An 18,151-nucleotide genomic window follows, 5' to 3' on the forward strand; every position below is an offset into this window, starting at 1 on the left:
AATGTCTACCTATCAGTTAAGCTGTAAGATGTTTGCCCTGGGGATGTTTGAGGGTTTGAGGGTCAGTCGGAGGTTTAAAACAAAACAAAACAAAACAAAAATTCTGCCTCACTGAATCTTAAATTGTTGACTTCTGGTAAAGTATCTTCTAAAAACATATCAGGCACAGTCACCCATGCGCCCAGTCAATGAACAGAAGTGAGCAACTAAAAGCCTGCTTTAGCTCTTTCCTCATTTCATTGCCTCATCAAAGTGTCTGGTTCTCAGCTTGACCCCAACTTATCAGCTGTGATGCCTGCCCCACATCAACACTGGCCAGTGAGTTGTTAGAAATGCAGATCCTGGGGCTCATCCCAGACTTGGTGAATCATAATCTCCGGGCTGAGAGATAGGCCTGTGGGTTTTATTTTGTATATATCTTCCCCAAGTGATCATGATACACAGTCAGGATGGAAAATCACTGCCTCTGGCAAATGCCTTATAACTTTTTGCATTTAAGTTCCCTGTCCATTGCATCCTAGAATTTCAAGAGTTAGAAGGGATCTTGAAGATCAGTTAATCCATCACTTTTTAATCTCATGGTAGCAAGAAGGCAGTCTAGGAGCTGGGGATGTAGTGGGCAGTATTTCCCTAAGTACATGACCGGGAACCAGTCTATGCTTCTCTTGGAGCATAGACTAGCATCTCACTGCCTGAAGAACACAGCATGGGAAAGGCTGAGTACTTCACCCTCTTTATGTTGTCAAAGAAAGGAGAAGTGACCTGCCGGATGGCACATGGCTCTGGACCTCCAGCCTTACTTCCCCCTGCCTGGGTTGCTTCTGGCTGATCCTACCATCTCCAGCTTGGAGTTAAGATGGCATGCTGCAAACAGATGTGACACTTGTGGAAACACCGTGTTCTAGAAGTGTGTGAGGTGATGTATGCAGTGAGCTGGGGTGACCTGGCCTTTATCTGAGCAATGCCATGGCAAACACTGAAATCACAGAGCATCTTAGAATCACTGAAGAAAGGAGAATTTTTTCCCCCAGAAGAAATTCCAGATCTTGGGACTTGGAAATCAAGAATCGCTTATTTCCACCCCAGGTCGAGCACAGCTTCCTTGTTGGATTCTGTGCTCTAGCACAGAAGTCAGCCTCCAAACCCAGGGGCTGTCTAGGCTGAGCTCCTGCCAATGGTCAATCAGGAGTAGATGCTTGTAGCAGAGGGAACTGTGCGCAGTCAGAAGACCAGAGTGGAAGCAAAAGGCAGCTGGGAGGGTAGACAGACAAATTGAACCGTTTTGGTCCCTCTCAGGCCCAGAGCTGTGGCTGCGCCTGATGCTCCTCATGCCGTCAATACAATGGACCCCTCGGGCTTCCCTGGTGGCGCAGTGGTTGAGAGTCCGCCTGCCGATGCAGGGGACGCGGGTTCGTGCCCCGCGTGAGAGGTGAGAGGCCCGCATACCGCAAAAAAAAAAAAACAAAAAAACTGGAAACAGCCGAACAAATACTCTATATAAAGAACCTACACTTGGGCTTCCCTGGTGGCGCAGTGGTTGAGAGTCCGCCTGCCGATGCCGGGGACACGGGTTCGTGGCCTGGTCCAGGAGGATCCCACATGCCGCGGAGCGGCTGGGCCCGTGAGCCATGGCCGCTGAGCCTGCGCGTCCGGAGCCTGTGCTGCGCAACGGGAGAGGCCACAACAGTGAGAGGCCCGCGTACCGCAAAAAAAAAAAAAGGGACCCCTCATCTAATGATGCAAGAACTACAGAGTTACCTGCTTTACCACCTCAGGTAATCTAGCCTGGTGCCTTGTTCATGCAAATTGTTCACTGACTGCGTACGAATAATGATGGAATAATGATGGACTAAATGTGACACAGCAGGGGACCTTTCCATCTTCAGAGGAAAACTGTTCTTACACTTTCTTAGGGAAATCTCCTTCTCTACTAGGGGGCAAATCTCTCTGGCTACTTGAGGCTGCCTGCTGATTCCCATCCCTGCTCAGCCCATCAGGCAGAGGCAAAGCTGTTCCTGGATACACCCCCTCCCCACCAACATACACACAGGTAATCCGTTTACTTTCAGATCCTTGCCCAGAACCCTCCAGGAGCCCAGACCAGGTCCTGGGTTCCCAGGTCCAAAATTTTTGTAGCAAGCCAAGCTTTTCTAACCTGAAACTTTTAATAGCAAATAAATAAAGCGATCCAGGCTCCAAATGGCCCAGGCACAGCCACCCTATTTAGGGCTGTGAATATCACAATAGGTGATTGTTTTAAAGTGTTTTAATGAGTCTCAAAACATCCTACATAATATCAGCCTCCACTTCAGGCCCTGACAGGCTCCAGTAAAAAACATGAGTTGACAGGAATAAAACAGCTTGCTCAGGAGTAATTGAGTGGAATTAGAATGAACAGACAGGAAAGAAAAATTGGTGCTTGGGTCACAAGGAACTTTTTGTTAGGAACGCTCTGGGGGATTTGGTGGGATGTAGTCCCGCTGACTAATCACCAGTATAGAAAGTTTACAGTCTCTCCGCCATGCCAACGTCTTTAATAACTTGAGAAGCATGAGAGGTGGCTGTTAATTTCAAAGACAGTTATATGAAGTTTGTTGAATGTGGTGCAGAGTATATAGTAAGCAGCCTGTGAAATAATGAACCCTTTAAGGAGGGCTTCTGAGCCAAAAGAACAGTGATTTTTCTTCCGTTGTTGGAAGGCAGGAAAGTGTATATGAAGTAGGCTCTCTCCATTGCACACGGGATGGGCCGTTTTCTTCATCTGGGGCATCTGCGGTGCCAGATGGACTGAGCTTGGGTATTGTCACGACATGCCTCTGCCAGGAAGAGAGCAGAGTGGGAAGGAAGGGGTTAAATGGGCTGGGCACTGCCCCCCTCCCCCGGTCCCCCAGTTCTCCTGTGCACATTGGCTCCTGGGCCTTCACTCCTCACCCTTGACCGACAATGCTGGGTAGAGGTAGAGCCCCCTTATGTCCCCAGATGTCACGACGTGGACAAACTGGAGCTCAAACCAGTGGGTTCTTGGAATTAAAGAGAAAAAGAACCAACTTTGAAAAGAGCAAGACTTTACACACTTCCCCAGGGGCGCTCTGGGACAGGAGACCATGGCTGAGGAACAACGAGGGTACACATTGCCTTGCCGGTCTAGAGCCATTCACGATGGCCTGCTCTTACGTCTCCACACTCTAAGGAATGAATGGAGGAAGTGGGCAGGTGATGCGCCTGACATCTCGGAGCCATGGTGACGGGGGCTGGGATCTTCCTTCACCTCCTAGGCAGCCATCAATGATTTCAGCCCATGGAGAACCCTGTGATTTATCATTCTCTGTCTCTCCCTCTCTCTACCTCCCTCCCCCCAAACTTTGAAGGCATCTATGAGTATGTGTGTGAAAAGGCTGAGATAGAGAAATCTGTCTAGTCCTCTTTGGAAATCGTCTGTTGTTTCCTCATCCTCTCATTTTTGTATTCGACATTCATCAAACACAGTGCCAAGAACCCGACAACAAATGTGAGAAAGGCTGACGAGTCTCCTCCAATCCCCACTGCCCCCACCAACAGGCAGGTCAGCCCCGCCTGGCTCAGCCAGCGGCCACGGGCAGGGACCATGACGGTGGACAAGGCAGGTGCTCTCCCAACTAGGGAGCAGATGTGTCGCTGGCCTTTGCTCTCTGCGCCCTTCATTCTGCACTGAGTCTGCTGTGACTCACGACAGTGGCTTTGGCCATGGGGCTCCCTGGGCTGAGGCTCAACGGGACCAAATCCTACTGACCGAGAAAACCAAAACGTAACAGAAAAACAGGCCTTCTCTGAGCCAGTCCTATGGAGCAAAGGAAGTGATGTAAACAAAGAGATTAGTTAAAGGAAAAGGAGCTATTTCCTGCCTCAGCACTGGCAACAAGCATAGTCTTTCTCTTACTGAATTCAGCATGTTGTTAGCAACATGCCTTCTGGCTTCACTCGTATTTTTATTTTTTTTAAGACACATCTCTGCTCTTCACACAATAAGGCAATTTAGCTGTTTCCAGGGGTTCATTCTGCAATGTGCATCATTTGACCTCTTCCTGAGCTGTAAGTGTTCAGTAGCCAAGGAAAACCCCTTCTAGAAGGTTTTGGGACCTCGTGAGCCCTGCAGGAAAGCTCACAGCCTCACTCATCTCCGGCAGTTTGGGAACTGCTGGGAGCCGCATCCGTGGGAGTCTGGAATGCTTAGGAAGGCGGCCTGCAGCCCACACTGTACTGGAGCTGCTCAAAGATTCTTGTTTGTCTAGGCTGTAAAGAACCCAGAGAGCAGCCTTGTTTTAGGAAAGGAGGGAACTGCTTCTTCTAAAGCTGTCAGGAAGCAAAGTGGTCTCTGGGGGTCAAATTTACTTTTTCACAGGACTTAACAAACAAAGGGATATTTAAATGTACTTTTGAAGTTTTTAAGTTCTAATTGTTAGTGAGTCCCTGTCCTAGCGCTGTCTTAGGAGCACCTGGGGACGTGTCTGAATACAGGTTGCTGTTCCCTTCGTCCCACCTCCACCCCAGGAAGTGTCTTGAGTGAGGCTCAGGAATCTGGATTTTCATTGGACTCCTTAGTGATCTTTATGCAACCAGACCAGTGCCACTGTAAATGAAGTGGTGGTGAATGCTGTCATTCAGGGACTGCGTGCCTGACAGGGACATCAGAAGGAGCTAAGACTGGAATGTTCTGGAGAAGCTCTTTTTTTCTTAGGAAAAGCGATCTTGGGGTTTTAGTATGGCAGGGGAGAGGGAATGCTGAGTCCCAGAAACTCCCAAGTCGGAGCTAAACACCACCTCCTTAAGGATGCCAGCCTGCTGACTCTCCATCCTGGGCAGCTTGGTCAGGGAACTCCCAGCAGCCCCTAGAGATGCAGTCAGTGAGAGGAGGAGTGTAGGAAATGCCAGTGTGTGACAGATACCATCTCCGGAGAACACTGGTAAGATTCCCTGTAGATGCCCTGCGGGTCAAGCTGAGTAGCTGGGCTGGGGGCGGGAGGTGGGTATTTCTGAAGTCAGCCTGAGGCTCCACAGCATCATCTTCTGTTGCCCTGGCTCCAGACCAGGGCAGGTGTGCCTGCACTTGCTGCCCAGGGCTCCTTGAGCTGCCCAGCGCACACACGAGCATGGGTATTAACAAACCTGTTCTGAGCCATCCCTTTGGGTTAGACTGAACCCCTGAGAGAGGCTGAAGGCATTTCTGATCATTTTGGAGTTTCTGTAATATGATCTCCCCTAGAAGCCCCTGACTATGAATGCTCCAGGGAACGAAGAGGCTTGCTTCCCGATGTAGAGCCCACTTGTCCACAAGGAAGGAAATAGCTTCTGAGCTAGAGTCCAGGGTTTACTCTTTTTAACAGCAAACACAGTTACACGACCATTCAGAACTTCTCTTCCAGCCTACGTAGGCCGTGGATGTCTGAAATGGAGGGGCGCCTAAGTGGGTTAGATTCATGGCTGGGATCCGTCTTGGCCTCTGAGAAGACTGTGTTGTACTGCCAGGTATCTGAGCAGCTGGGACAGGTATGCCAGGTCAGTCCATCAACAACTATTCCAGAGCCCATACCATTGCCAGGCACTCACCTGGACTGCTTGTCTTGAGAATTAACTTTTAGAAAAGTCAGGGACACATAAGCTGTATTGCAGCCATATAACAGACTGTGACACCACCCAGACCCCCCTTTCCATCTCTGGCATTTATCAGACTTTGCAGAGTGAGTCTGGTTATAACAATTTTTGGAGGATTCAGACGACGTCTGGTTTAACACATCTCCACTCCCAGTTTCCGTGAAGTTCTGTCTTTAAGGTGGACCGACCGGGCTTATTGGCAGGAGGCTGGGGCACTACTGGCCTTACCTTGTAACGTTGGTTTGGGTATGTGGAAACCCCTTTTCTTTGAACCTAAGTGACAGTGGCAAGGATCATTTAGTTAAGAGGATCATCATCAGAGACGACCGGTTTGGGAGCTCAGAGAGTCATCACGTATGCCCATTATGTCCTCAACACGTCCCAGGCTCCGAGTAGAGAAGTGCTGGTGTTGCTTGCACTTAGCCAGGGCTTTGGAGGAAACGCTTCTTCCTCCCTCATCCACGCAGGAGAGTGTCACCCTGGCCCTCTGGCAGCAGCTCTGGAGAAAGTGTCCAGAGCAGGGAGCCTGCGTTGCTCCCTTGATACTGGTCTCTCTTCCCAGAGTCTCCAGACTGGAGTGGGCAGTGGGTGGCTCAAGCCACTCCCGTCACCCTTCCCGTCTGAGTCAAGAGGAAGCAGATTCTGCTCCCCAAGGGGAATCAGGACTAGAATTTCATCACATATTCCTTCATTCATTCATCTTCCCAATATTTATTGAGCCACTGCTCGGTGTCAGGCAGTCCCTTTGGAAGCCACCTGGTAGCTTGCCGGCCTGGATGCTGAATACACACTACAGGGGAGGCACTATCAAGACGAGGCCAGACAGGACAGTCAGGCCCTGGGACATCAGGTGTCAGGGCAAAGGTGAAGGAAGGCATGCTCAGTGCAAGGCTTCGAGTGGTATCCAGGAAGATTGCAGGGCAGCTGTGAGGCCTGGGGGAGAGTTAATGTCATGGAGCTCCCAGGGGTCTGTGGTCATAGCAGCCGGGAGAGCTGGTCTGCAGTGGCTCCTGCATCGAGCTGCTGCCAGCATGCCCGGCCCCACCCTAGTGCCCAGCTTGCCTGGATTTAGGGAGCAGGTACAGACTCAGAACAGACACTTCTCCTGGCAAGGGCTGCCTCGAAAGAGATTCAAATGCTTAGACCCCTGTGGTTTGTTCTCTGAGGTTAGCAAGGAGATCACAGGAGCCCTGACATCTGGGCCTTGCGCTAGAAGGTTCTCTGTGGGAGTCTCCTTCCCATAGTTAGGAGGGGGCGCCCAGGGACAAGAGCCAGTGCCCCAGAGCCCCCTGCTCTGAGAAGTGGTGTGGAAGCATCCCTGTGGTTCCTCACTGCACGTGCTGTGAGACTGTGCCTCACTCAGCTCCGTTCCATCAGGGCCCCAGGCCTGTGTTTCCTCATCACAATGTGCTTGTCTTTCCCCAGGTTACAGCAAGATGAGGTTGAATGAGGCATTTTTGGATTTTTAAAGCTCTTAACTCCTCCCACTCCATAGATGCTGATAAAGATTTTTTTTTTAATCACAGGACTGTTTATAAGGCAGATTAAGCCTCATAAAGACTTAATAGACTGAAATTGCTAAATCATCCAGTACTCAATAGTCTGCTACAAAACACGGAAGTAAAAAGACCTTGAGCTGATTATGACATTCAAGTAATAAATCATTTTGATCAGAAAAGGATGTAAGAAAAGTGGCTGAAAGTCGGTCTCCCCAGCCACGTGGCTTTGATCTCTGGGAAAGTGACTATTCATGAAGACAGCAATCCATAGGTCTTGATTAGCCTGTTCAAACCGGTGACTGTGATTTCCCCATGGATACAGCACAATAAAGTCAGCAAGTGTTAGGCTGGGCTTTAAACAGCTGTCTTTTCAGAGAAAACTCAGTTGCATAACGGGAAGGTTGCTGTGCCAGCCTAAAGACAACTGTTTACAAACACTGTACTTACTCTGTAGTCCAGGGAGGAATCTTGTTCAAGACGCAAAGAGGAAACAGATGACTCTAGTTTTAAATAAGATCCCTTTAATGAGCAGCAGCAAATCAGTACAAATGAGGGCAAACATCCTTGACTGAGAGGATTTCCTCCTTCTGTTCCCCAAAATGCCACCAACTGGGCTATAGGCAGCTGTCTCCTAAACCAGGGGCTCTGGTTTCCATGGTGGTTGGGTCAATCTGGTAGATATTCAAACCCCTAAACCCACTTCTTCGTTTAAATCTCTGGGAGCTTGTCATATTTCTAGGCAGGCAGCTGGAATTTCCCCATGGTTCTGTTTTTCATATTTTTGCCAGTAAATGTAAACACAGCACCAGTCAAATGTTGAGTCCCCAGAATTTGCAGCAGGGCCCCCAGAGACTGGTTTGATGGGGAACAAGCATGGACAGAAGCCCCCAGTCTGCCTGGGACAGTCCTGCTTTATGCCTGTTGTTCTAGAGTCCCACCTCATCTGCGTTTGCACTCTCCAACATTTCCCGGTTTACATGATGCATTATGGAACCACCCTGAAGGAGATCATTTCCCCAGTCCCAGGCATTATTTGAAGGAATTGATGTGCACAAGCACATCAATTGTGTTTGGATGAAGGATGAGAATTGCTTAGGTGGGTGGGCTTGAGTGAGGCCAAGGAAAGGGGCCCACTCTCGGCTCTGCTGTCTCCACAGGAATCAACAGACTAAGTCAGAGGCTGAAGGCGCTCCACTCATGAGGGGTCTTGGGAGAGAAGGGCCGTCTCCACATTTTCTGGTGAACGCAGAGGCAGCATCTGATGGGGACCCAGCAGGTGCAGCAGCTGAGTGGCTGGGAAGCAGGCTCTGTCCTAGAGCTCTGGCTCCCTTCCTCCCAGGGCTTGACCAGAGGATGTGCACACTTGTTCCTGAGCACAGTCAGGAACCCCAGTAGTCACCAGGATGCCTGCATGAGAAGGTAAGATGCCTGAGATTGTGTTTAACTTACTGGATGAGCTTTAAACTTGTGTTCAAGAATTGGTTTAGAGACCCAGGTCTGCATCCTCCTTCTGGAGACCTCTGGGGCCAGAGAGGGAAGGGATGCTGGTCCTCACCTGCCATGTTGGATCTCCATGGCCTCCAGGGGAGTCACTTTCCCTATTTAACCACACATTCCCTGCACAGGTGGTATTTATGCTCAGGGGATGACTCACTCCTTATCAGCATACCTTTCTATAATAAATATCCCTAACAAGTTCAAACTCACTGGGCTTCAGAGTGAGTTGGGTGGTATTAAAAGAACTTCTCCTTTTCTAGGAGCTCTGTAGATTTTTTGGAATTTACTCACAAGATCCACTTCTCTATGACTGTGACTATGTTAGACTTCTTTATTTCAGATCTAGGTTTCACTTAACCAATTCTTTCACTTAACTAGCTACATCATCTCAAAGATTCTTATTGTCTCTGTACCTCAATTTAATCACTTATAAATTAGAACAATATTACCGACCTCATAGAGTTTCCTGGAAGATGAAATGAAGTCATGGCCCAGAGAAAAGTTGAAACAAAGATTTTTTGAATGAATAAATGACTAAAGCAATAATATAAATGTGAAAAATTATCAACCAACACAGTGTATATGATGAGACTTGTATTTACTGACTGTTGTCTATGTATCAGAAACAGTTCTAAGTTCTTGAACACATACCGTCTTAAAGTTAAGTGAAGGAATCGGGATGCAAACCTATGTCTCGTGGGCACCCGAGATCATGATTTTAACTTTCACCTGTGTTGCCTCTTCTATACTGGTGCTAAACTGCGTTGTCACCAGGGACTCCCTGGGAAAGAATGACCAGGTTCTTTAACTCTGGCTCCCTTTACTTGAAAGTAAATTAGATTCCTATGGTTTTATAACTTACTGAGTTTAATAAGAAAAAATATTGCCATGACATGTGTTGATACGAACCAAGATTTTGGTGTCGGCACTGAGCAATCAATACCAAATATTGGAATCAAGTCCCCAGCATCTGTTAGCTGTTACTCTGAGCAGAGGATGCATTAGGCTTATGCCTCAGAAATAACTTCATTGAAGTGGGGACAGAAACCAGTTGTTCTACCACCTGCCTTCTGGTTGGTGAAAACCCAAGTACATAATGATTTGACTCTACACCTGCACCAAATAGTGATACTCCCTCTCTGGTTGCTGGAAGGGGTTTCTGTTTTCTTGGATACAACGTTTCCCCAGGTTCTGATAGCCTCCAATGATTTTTGAATTCTTTCTCTTTCACTACAAAAGTGTGTACAAGCATTTGCTCAGAACTGTGTTAGATTCTGTGTGGTTGCTTCCAAAAATAGTAGTCCTGGCCTTTGCTGTAAGAATCATGATGGGAACTATCATTTATTATGACGTTACTACGTTCTACGGGCTATGTTAGTTGCTTCATATATATTGTTATAGTCAGGGTAATCTAGTAGCTAGTTTATGCTATGGTAACAAACAATCCCAAAATCTTAGTAGCAAGTAAAAATTTACTTCTCAGTCTCATTAAATGTCTACTGCAGTTGGCTGGGGGGCTCTGCTCCACATTTCTTCATATGCTGACCTAGAATAAAAGAGCTTCTACCTGTTCGATCTATGACATTGCTGGTTGCCATGGCAAGAAGGGAGCACAATTGTGTCTTACATTGGCTATTAAATGCTTCTGCATAGAGCAACACAGAATACTTCTGCTCTCATTTCATTGGCCAAACCAAGTCCCATGGTTAAGTCTGACTTCAAAGGACAGGGAAATGCTGTTTGACCATGTACCCAAAAGGAGGAAGGCGAGCATTGTTAGTGATGCACAAATGGCCACCACACTTATGAGATCTGCCTTAAACCTCAGGACAGCTCAATGAGGCGGGTCTGTTATCTTTCCCATGTTATAGATGGGGACACTAAGAGAGGCTAAGTAATTTTCCCAAGGTCACACAGCTAATGAGTAGAGGGAGAGGGACAGTATTTGAACAGAGACCTGGAGCACAGGAGGGACCTTTTACAGGGCACCGTGCACATGGGGCAGGGTCCTCATGGATTCATTCTTCTCGACCACTCCGAGCTTCCCCACCTTTAGTTCTCCTTCTGTATTATGTTAGTGCTAAGCCATGGCTGAAATGTACGATCCCCAGACATCTTTTTACCTTATGAACTTGTATGACCCACTCAGGCTTCGCAGTACCTTGCACAGGTTGGTCATAGTGAAACAAGTCGGGGAATGGAGTTCAAGGTAAGTGGATCCCTGAGCTGGAAGGAACCTTAGAACGTCCTCTCTAGCTACTTCATTTTAGAGGTGAGAAGTGTCTTGCCCATTAATCAAAAACGCATGACCTGACTTGCAATTCTGAGTGCTTTGATTGGTGGGACCGAGATATTCCTATGCATGGTGTATTTTAAAAAAGAAGGAAAAAGGCATGGAGTACAGCCCTGGTGGGCTGACTATGATGTGCTTGAACTTGAACAGAGCTGTAACTGGGGATTAGGCCTGAGTGGAAAGGTTAGTATCCCCAGAGTCTGAGATTTCACAGAATCCCACCTCTGGAATTCTTGCATACGATATCAGAAAGTCTCCCTGAACTTTCTTAAATTTGCCATCTTGAGCTCTTAAAGAAAACACTAATTGTACGTTCTGAAATCCAGAAAAGGAAAGGGGTGAGGGACATTGAGACCAGCCATTCTAGCCCTGACTAAGCCTCCACTGGCACAGGCTCCAGGGGTGAGCTTGCCTCTGTGGATTCCTAGCCGGGAAGCACCACCCTGGTTTATTTTCAGAGGTGGAAACTCAAGCAGCAATTATCTCCTGTCACAGCAAATTAAAAGTCCAGGCTTACCCGTCCCAGGAGCGGGCTGAGTGCAGCCAGTGGCCAGCAAAGGGCCATAATGACAGGCCGAGGTTGGTGCATTTCCTTTAAAGGCATGAGCCACTCACGAAACACACAAAGTAAACAGAGACATAAAAGTCCATGGAAAAGGCCCGCAAGTGAGAGCACGAGTGTGCACCAATATCAGAGTGTATTTCGATTTTGCGGGGGATCGAAGGCTGTGGCAGCAAGAAGTGCTCAGCAGATGAGTTTGGGTCTGTGTTTAAGATAACGTGGGAGCTATTGTGCGTGACACTGCCGAGGGTGGGGGGGAGTGGCCCTGACTGTCACACACACACAGAGACACGTACACACACTCATTGCTGTGGCATCAAGAGCATTGCTCCCTTCCACTCACTCCTATCAGGATCTCCATCCCTGCCTGGACTCCTGCCTACCTTCCTGGGGACAGGGCAGCCTGGCCCTGCTGGCCAGTGTTTCTGCTGGCCCTGCTGGCCTCTCCTCTCTTACATTCTGTGCCTGCATTATTGCAGAGAACTTAAGCAAAAGTCACCTCTTTCAGGAAGTCCGCCAGGACTGGTGCTTCTCAGCTCCTGCATCTTCCCTTTGTGACTTCTTTTTGCAGCCAGCTCTGCCACTTTATGTCAGCGAGGACTTGTGGTTGTGTCAGTTTCTTGGGAGTTAGTTTGGGCTTTGTTACAGTATAAGATCTGCAGGAGTTGAGATTTTAATTTTTCCTTATTTTATGCCACACACGTTTAACTTTCAAAAAGCGTTTTCACATCTATCATCTAATTTTGTCTTCAGTGTTACCTGGTGAGGTCAGTGGGTGGGAAAAATCATTCCAATTATGGATGGGAACTTATACAGAAAGGTGGCTAAGAATGTGGGCTTTGGCTGGGGTGGGTTTCTGATCTCTCTAAGCTCCAATTCTCTCATCTGTAAACAGGGATAAAGTAGCTCCTGCCCATAGGTTATTTTAAGGATTAAATGAGATAACACGGTAGCGTGCTTACCTCACACAGAGAAAGTGCCCAGTAAAATTGTCATTATTATTATTTTTTTTTTGCGGTACACGGGCCTCTCACTGCTGTGGCCTCTCCCGTTGTGGAGCACAGGCTCCGGACGCACAGGCTCAGCGGCCATGGCTCACGGGCCCAGGCGCTCCGCGGCATGTGGCATCTTCCCAGACCGGGGCACGAACCCGTGTCCCCTGCATCGGCAGGTGGACTCTCAACCACTGCGCCACCAGGGAAGCCCCCAAACTGTCATTATTTCAATGGTGATGCAGCTCAGACTCAGAGAACTTCATGTATAAGGGGTGGTAGGAAAGACAGAGGGAGTTGGAGACAGCAGATTCTCTTTGGGCAAATTACTTTGCCTCCCTGAACCTCAGCTTCTTCATCTTAGATAGTAACAACGTCGTTTGTCACATATGTCACAGCAGGCTTGGGAGGATTAATTCAAAACTACTTTTGAAAGCATATTGTAAATTGAGACAAATATATTAATTTATTAATCTGCCGAAATTCACGCAGCCTTTCAGTACTGGAGCCAGATTTCCTTATTCCTGGTGACCTTTCCAGCAGGTGTGCTTTCCTCTGGAGTCCCCATAAGTTCTGCTGACTGCCTGTGGGCTGGATAGGGGGGCTGCACACCACAGCTCTGAGCAAGGGGCGCCCCCAGCCTGCCGCCCCTCCCTTTCTCCTGCCTGCCCTCATAGGCAATGGGACTGTGCAGAAAAAGCAGAGCTCAGAAACAAACAGCCATTTCTGCTGTCCCGACTCCTTTGCCTTATCTCTGCTGTTGGCCAAGAGAACAGGATGGGAGGGTGAGAGAGACCTAACAAAAACGGATCTTAGCCACTGGGAGGAAGCTTAGAATCTACACAGCAACCTGCGCCCCTTACACTTCACAAGTGACTTGTGACCCCCGTTACTAATCTCACTGTGCTTAAGGACAAGTGGATATATGTGTGAATATTTTACTAGCATTTTCCCATTGGCCCATGGATTAATTTCTCTAAAGCCAGCATCTTTTTGGCCTGCAGGGAGAACGTGGTCGGGTCTCCACTGCATGAAGTCACTTCAGTCTTTTCCCCCCACCGATGAGGAAGTCCAAGATCAGAACTACCGGGGGTCTGAGAAGTACCCAGTGGCTTTCCCTGCTCAGAGAAGAGCAGGTAGCTTCGGACACTTCACATTGGTTGTGAAGTTCTTCAGGGATTGTCTGAGCCCCTTCAGACCACAGTTCTTCTGAGATGTTGACCCAGACAGGGTCAGGTCTGCAGTAGTCAGTTCAGCCTACCCTGAAATATCTTGTTTCCATCCTTCCTGCTTCTGTATCCCCTTTCCTAAGCATTATTTGCTCCAGAACAATTTAGAGGTCTCTGAAAAACTGATTGGATGTGATGAGATAACCCTGTTCTCTCCACATGGCCAAACGGAGTGATGGAGGTCAAGGACTGAGAGATTTGGTCCCAAGCTTGACTGTGGACTCCCAGCATGATGTTGGGAATATTCCTGAGACCTTCTATCAGAAATAAAAGTTCTGGTCCTTTATTGGTCATAAAGATGAGGTAGGAATCAGTGAGACTCTGAGCTTGAGCCCCCTGTATGTAAGCTCCTACTATGTCTATTTTTTTTCTTTTTTTTAACATCTTTATTGGAGTATAATTGCTTTACAATGGTGTGTTAGTTTCTGCTGTATAACAAAGTGAATCAGTTATACATATACATATGTTCCCATATCTCTTCCCTCTTGTATCTCCCTCCCTCCCACCCTCCCTATCCCACCCCTCCAGGCGGTCACAAAGCACCGAGCTGATCTCCCTGTGCTATGCAGCTGCTTCCCACTAGCTATCTATTTTACATTTGGTAGTATATATAAATCCATGCCACTCTCCCACTTCGTCCCAGCTTCCCCTTCCCCTTCCCTGTGTCCTCAAGTCCATTCTCTACGTATATGTCTTTATTCCTGTCCTACCCCTAGGTTCTTCACAACCATTTCTTTCTTTTTTTTTTTTTTAGATTCCATATATATGTGTTAGCATACGGTATTTGTTTTTCTCTTTCTGACTTACTTCACTCTGTATGACAGACTCTAGGTCCATCCACCTCACTACAAATAACTCAATTTCGTTTCCTTTTATGGCTGAGTAACATTCCATTGTATATATGTGCCACATCTTCTTTATCCATTCATCTGTCGATGGACAATTAGGTTGCTTCCCATGTCCTGGCAATTGTAAATAGAGTTGCAATGAACACTGTGGTACATGACTCTTTTTGAATTATGGTTTTCTCAGGGTATATGCCCAGTAGTGGGATTGCTGGGTCATATGGTAGTTCTATTTTTAGTTTTTTAAGGAACCTCCATACTGTTCTCCGTAGTGGCAGTATCAATTTACACTCCCACCAACAGTACAAGAGGGTTCCCTTTTCTGCACACCCTCTCCAGCATTTATTGTTTCTAGATTTTTTGATGATGGCCATTCTGACTGGTGTGAGATGATATCTCATTGTAGTTTTGATTTGCATTTCTCTGATGATTAGTGATGTTGAGCATCCTTTCATGTGTTTGTTGGCAGTCTGTATATCTTCTTTGGAGAAATGTCTGTTTAGGTCTTCTGCCCATTTTTGGATTGGGTTGTTTGTTTTTTTGATATTGAGCTGCATGAGCTGCTTGTAAATTTTGGAGATTAATCCTTTGTCAGTTGCTTCATTTGCAAATATTTTCTCCCATTCTGAGGGTTGTCTTTTGGTCTTCTTTATGGTTTCCTTTGCTGTGCAAAAGCTTTGAAGTTTCATTAGGTCCCATTTATTTATTTTTGTTTTTATTTCCATTTCTCTAGGAGGTGGGTCAAAAAGGATCTTGCTGTGATTTATGTCATAGAGTGTTCTGCCTATGTTCTCCCCTAAGAGACTTATAGTGTCTGGCCTTACATTTAGGTCTTTAATCCATTTTGAGTTTATTTTTGTGTATGGTGTTAGGGAGTGTTCTAATTTCATTCTTTTACATGTAGCTGTCCAGTTTTCCCAGCACCACTTATTGAAGAGACTGTCTTTTCTCCATTGTATATTCTTGCCTCCTTTGTCAAAAATCCTACTGTGTCTATGAATCCAAATAATTATACATATTAGAGGAATAGGTCCTCACAAACTTATCAGTTCGTGGTTCTATCTTTAGGCAAAAGGACCACCAGATGGTGTCGAATCAACCATAATTTAAAAGAGAAAGATGGTGTCACGGGGTCCTTTTGATCAAGTCCTATCTGATTTCAGTATCTATGCAAACTTATTGACACTATCCTAGCATCTTACCTTAGTCATGTATCGGTTATCCATTTCTGCTCAACAATCTATCCTAAAATTTAGTGGGCTAAAACAACAATTATGTATTTGTTCATGATCCTGTAATTTGGGCCAAGCTCAACTGGACAGTTCCTCTGCTGGTCTCACCTGGGCTCATGTATGCTGCAGTCATTTAGCACGTGAGGGGGTAGGGAGTGAGGAGTGCTGACTAGGGGGCTGACCATTCCAGATGGCCTCAGTCGTGTGTCTGGGGCCTCAGTGGTGATGACTGGAACTCCTGGGATGACTGGGACTCTCCATGCTGTCCCTCATCCTCAAGGATACCAGCCTGGACCCCCTTACATGGGAGTCACAGAGCATCAAGAAGGTGAGGATGGACACTAAAGGCCCATTGTCACTTCTGCCACATTCTATTAATTGAAGCAAGTCACAAGACCAGCCCAGATTCAAGGGGGAGGGAAGATAGACTCCACCTTTTATTGGAAGGATGACAACTTCACATTGCAAAGAAGGATGCACCTAGGGATGGAAAAAATTGCTGGGTCTGTACTTATACTCTATCACAGTCGCTGAAGGTACATTCTTATAAATCATTCCTCTCTTCCTTTAGGAATGACCTGCTCCTGACAAGTGCAGATGGAGACTCCAAATCTGCCTTTCTCTGGCTGAGTGAACTGGTGTAAATCATTTAAGTGGAAATATAGAATGAACATATATGGAATGATAACTGTGTATAAACTCTATACACACATAACCCTATTTAATTCTCAAAACAACATTGTCCTAAGTCTTATTCCTATTTTATTGCTAAGAAAGCTGACGTTCAGAGAGAGTTAAAGACTTACTCAGTATCACTCAGTTCTAAGGGATGGAGCTGGAAGTTTCTTCATCTATAAAATGGGAATCGGGTCTTCCCTGGTGGTCCAGTGGGTAAGACTCTGAGCTCCCAATGCAGGGGTCCCAGGTTCAATCCCTGGCCGGGGAACTAGATCCCCCATGCATGCCACAACTAAAAGTCTGCATGCTGCAACTAAGAAGTCCTCAAGCCACAACTAAGACCTGGAGCAGCTAAAATTAAATAAATATTAAAAACAAAATAAAATAAAATGAGAATCATAAAACTTATGACCAGCATAGTTGGGAAGATGTAATGAGATTATTATATGTGGAAGTGCCTGTTAAACCCCAAAGAACTGCACAAATGTTAGTGGTAGTTTTCATCAAGCCGGGCAGACTTCTTTGGGGGAAGGGGGGTTCTCTAGAAGGCGCCAAAGCCATCTGAGCCAGACACCAACTGTTGTGTGTCTCTCAGCTGCTATTTACTTTGGCTTCAGGCCAAGTCCTTCACCTAGTGCCTTTGGCAGTGATGGACAAGGAAAAGCGCTGTGGGCCAGGTGGCAAGACAGGGCAAGCAACAGGTGAGGACACAGGCTTTCCCCACAGGCATGTTTCCATTGGAAGAAGGGAGAGACAGAAGCAAGACTCTGGCTGTCTTGGTATTGTCCTCAACTGCCTCAGCAGCAGGTCAGGGATAGAGAAATTGTGTGCTTTTAATTGACTCAAGATCACAGACACATCCGTGCATTGCCTTGAGCTTATGTTTTCCCAGCTCTGCTTTTCACTAACTCTTATCCCAATTCTTTCCACTGTACCTTACTGAAACCTCATTCCCTTTTGATGAACACTTCTACATCTTTGACCTACAGCCCATTGTTTCCTCCACGTCCTTGTCTTATCTGGATTGTTCACAACCTAATTTTGGGGAAGAGGGGTTAAAACTTAAAACCTAATTCTTTGTGTAGGAGGCAGTGATGACCTTCTCCAGTCTTCTCCTTGCACATTTACCATGTACCCATAGGCAAAATCTCTTCCTCCTTTGAGCTTTAGGCTATTCAGATGCACCATGTTCTCTCTGCTCTGCCTTGCTGCTGTTATTTGCTGACCTCCCATCAGTTACTACCATCATTCTCTGAGAATTCTGGCATCACACTCACACCCTACCTGCCATCACCAAAGACAGCTTTGATACTCACCCAACATCCTAGACTCAGATATCCTTAACTTTTACAACTCCACTGCCCTTGATCCATATCCCAATGACAGCTGAATACAAAGAATTAAGGCCTCATATGGGGAAGTAAAATTAGATCTACGCCAGGTAACTGAAGACAGCAGAACCAGAACCTGTGGGAAGATGTTAAAGGAGACAGGTTTCAGCTATTAATCAGGGGGAATCTCCTTGCAGAGCCATCCGCTGGTGAGACAGGCTTCTTTGCAGGTTGATTACAGAAAGCGTTCACCAGAAAAAAGCCTGGAGTCAGGAAATCTGGTTCTGAGTCTTGTCTCTGCTCCTTACCAACTGATGGAATTTGTGTAGGACTCAACCTCTTTAAATCTTAGTTTTCTCATACTT

The 18,151-nt window shown here is 46.8% G+C and overlaps 1 long non-coding RNA gene and 1 other non-coding gene across 3 annotated transcripts in view; both read left to right on the forward strand.

Annotated features, from left to right (window-relative positions):
- LOC116764422 overlaps nt 1–18,151 on the forward strand; it is a 123,091-nt gene that overhangs the window by 50,367 nt on the left and 54,573 nt on the right. The window contains exons 4-5 of one of the 2 annotated variants that reach the window (XR_004352878.1): nt 8,285–8,546; nt 16,349–16,417. This is a non-coding gene — a long non-coding RNA (uncharacterized LOC116764422). The remainder of the gene's footprint in view (nt 1–8,284; nt 8,547–16,348; nt 16,418–18,151) is intronic. The other variant, XR_004352877.1, reaches the window with a different exon arrangement.
- Nucleotides 16,651–16,723, forward strand: TRNAG-CCC. The gene has a single exon. It is a non-coding gene; the product is annotated as a tRNA-Gly (tRNA).

This window comes from Phocoena sinus, chromosome 13 (assembly GCF_008692025.1).
Source record: "Phocoena sinus isolate mPhoSin1 chromosome 13, mPhoSin1.pri, whole genome shotgun sequence".
NCBI classification, from domain to species: Eukaryota; Metazoa; Chordata; class Mammalia; order Artiodactyla; family Phocoenidae; genus Phocoena; species Phocoena sinus.